Genomic DNA, 3,162 nt, shown 5'->3' on the forward strand with positions numbered 1-3,162 from the left:
AAACAGTCATATGTGAGCGATTCTATCTCTAGGAAACGCCCAGAACCGTCACATCCACAGAGACAGAGAACAGAGAAGTGGATGCCCTTTCTGGGGAAACAGGGAATGGAGTGACTGCTAATGGGCACCAAGTTTCTTCCTGGGTGGTGTTCTGGAATCAGATAGTACTGATGACTGCACGACTCTGTGAACATGCAAACCACTCGATTGTACAGTTAAAAGCGTGAAGGTGATGATATGTGAATCATCTTTATAAAGCTGTTATTTAAAAAGTGATAGAGCTGAAAATACTCATATTAATTACAGATCAAGTGCTGGGACAGAAAGTCCTGGGGGGTTCTAATCTGCCAATATCAGGCAAAAGTAAGATGGTTATAATGCTTTCATCTTAAAGAGGAGGGTTAAATTTATGAAGAGGGTTTACCATAAAGCAAATTCAGCTGTATTCAGGATCCCTTGTCCTGGCCCAAGAAACTAGATTCTGCAATTTCATTTTCTTTTTCTTAAGAAGAGCCTCTGAAATCAGAGAAGACTCAGGCTCTGCAAAACCTTCATCTGTACCTGTCAGTCCCACAGAATCATACAAGAGGATAAAGGGACGGTGAGGTTCAGAGACCTCCAGAATGCCAGGACGATTTCTCTCAGTGAGTTTTATTCATTGCAAGTTACAGTGAGAGCCACACATTTCTCTGTTTTCTGCTCCTCTGCTGTGGGAACATTTGTGAATATGTCAAGAATTTAGAATCCCGGTCAACCAAAGTCCATGTGCCCTCTTTTCACTAATGGACTGAGTGCTTGGTCACTGAATTTGACACATTTCAAAAGGATCAGAGCCTCAATACAGCGATAAAGATAATATGTCAGGTTCCGTGGTCATGCTTATGTCCAGAATTTCTCACAGCACAGATCCTCAAGACCAGAATCGGGATCATGACCCAGCATTCTGTAAAGAGCTGCCATGATGACAAGATGCGGGTGGAGCTGTGTCACCAACATATAAGCAAGACACCTCATGCACAAAAGGTTCACTGACTAGACTGCTCTGGCCCATGGGGCCCTTGACAGAAGGAATATCTTCTCAGGAAACCATCTTCATGGGACTCACAGCAGCAGCATTTCTTGAGCAACCATAAGAGGTGGAAAAGTCAAGGGAAGACAGTGTGAAGGCCCCAGTCACTAAAGATGGAGTGTCTGCAGGTGAAACTCAGCAAGACACAAAAATTCTGGTCTGAATTATAACACTCAGACAGTAGCTTCAAGGCCATACATTCATCCATGAACGAGGTGCCTGGAGTTTCCATCAACAGGTTGTGACATATTTCAGCATATATCAACTGATCTGTCACTGAACAGAGTTAATGTCACTTTCAGGAATTCTATGCCATCTGGATAAATGTGACTGGGCTAAAAACAGGCATTTCTGGAGAAGGCCTTTAGATTCCTCTTTTCACTGTTCCTCCCAGATTCCTCTCTATAGACCAATCGAAAAATTGCAGGGTTCTTGGCACTGAGCTTCAGAGCTGGAAGTACTTTGATGATGCCTCTGCATAAAACAGGGTCTCTCAGGTGGATCAGCAGTAAAGAATCTGCCTGACAAACAGGAGACATGGGTACCATTCCTGGGTCAGGATAATTTCCAGGGGAAAGAAACGGCAACCCACTCCAGTCTTCTTGCCTGGAAATCCCATGGACAGAAGAGCCCACTACAGTCACAGGGTCGCAAAAACTGTTGGACATGACTTAGTACACAAACAACAGCACAGCTAGCATAAAACACCTAAGACAGAAAGAGCCACCCCCGTGCAGGGCTGCCCACAGCCAGAGCCCCATCTGCACTCTGGGTTTGTGCTCAGCTCCCCCGCAGCCCTGTGTCACTGTGTCACCCAGAGCACAGTAGTACACAGCCGAGTCTGATGCTTGCACTGCCCGTTTCTGCAGGTGGAAGGACCTGTCACCCTGAACAAGAGTGGCCTGAAAACCTTCACTCTTTGGCTTTGGGTCTCTCGCCGAGCCCTTCAGGAGGAGTTGAAGAGCTTTGTTGAGATGCTGGACGTACCAGTAAAGATAGGAAGCCGAATCAGCCGTCTGGTAAGTGCAGTTCAGGGTCATGAGAGCCCCCCTCTGGAGACAGTCACTGGGCCTTCTGTCTGGCTCACTGAGTCACCATTGGTCCCTCCTGGAAGAGAATCACTTCGTTATGTTAGAAATGAACAGGAGGACAGATTTCATCCAGAGAAGAAAAATAAAACTTACCTATAATCATAGGAATATTAAAAATCATTAATGTGTAGGATAAAATGTTACTTACTGAATATTAAGATGATCAGAAGAACTGAGTGAGTGGCAGAATGCATGTCTCAAAAAAAAACGATCCTTGTTCCCTGCAATACACCATCTAAGAAATCTAGTCTCCATCTGAATGTTACAGAAGCTCCTCGCTCAGAAACTGAGAGCCCCTTTCTGTACTGCAGCAATATTCTGTCTTGTGGCTACAAAGCAGGCAAGTGAATCAGCTCCTGAATACAGTGAGGAACCCATCTGAAGGAAGACCCGCCCTCTGTGGTGATCTTGAAAATTTTGCACCACAGGTCTGGTCTGACCTATTTCTCCTGGTAACAGTTTGTGGGGTACATACAGGAGAATGGGACAGGACCTTAACAAGCAGAGTCCTAAACATAAGCGTGCTTGGGGAATAGTCTATTATTACTTCCATAATTTTTTGCATGGCACAGGTATCTCTAGCTTCGCAAGAAACCCCAGTACAGTTTCTAGATGGAATAGTCAGAGGTTCCTTCCTTGTGTCTCTGATTCCCATGGGTTAGAGAAGGCTCCCTCTATGGAAAGTGTTTCCTCCTCTCCTCAAATCATCTCTCTGAAGTAGTTACATTCATGTTGACTCTGTCAACATGCTGTGGATAAAATTTTATCTAAGGCAGGTGTCAAATAATGTGTAGTTACGTGATAAGGTTATTATCCTGATTCATCATGGAATGACAGATTTGTAAAACACAATGAAAGTAAAATACATGACTTCTTTTTCGCTGATGACAGTAGAGTTGATCTTCCAAATTGGAAAACTATTTGGACCTTGAACATCAGGGAGCACAGAGATAAGGAAAACATGAGATGAGCACTAGCATAGCCAGCTTCCTTCATGGAGGC

General features: G+C 44.4%; 1 pseudogene; it reads right to left on the reverse strand.

Annotated features, from left to right (window-relative positions):
• Positions 1 to 1,740: 1,740 nt before the first annotated feature.
• LOC108635058 lies at positions 1,741 to 2,354 on the reverse strand (annotated as a pseudogene).
• Positions 2,355 to 3,162: the final 808 nt, after the last annotated feature.

This window comes from Capra hircus, unplaced genomic scaffold (assembly GCF_001704415.2).
Source record: "Capra hircus breed San Clemente unplaced genomic scaffold, ASM170441v1, whole genome shotgun sequence".
NCBI lineage: Eukaryota > Metazoa > Chordata > Mammalia > Artiodactyla > Bovidae > Capra > Capra hircus.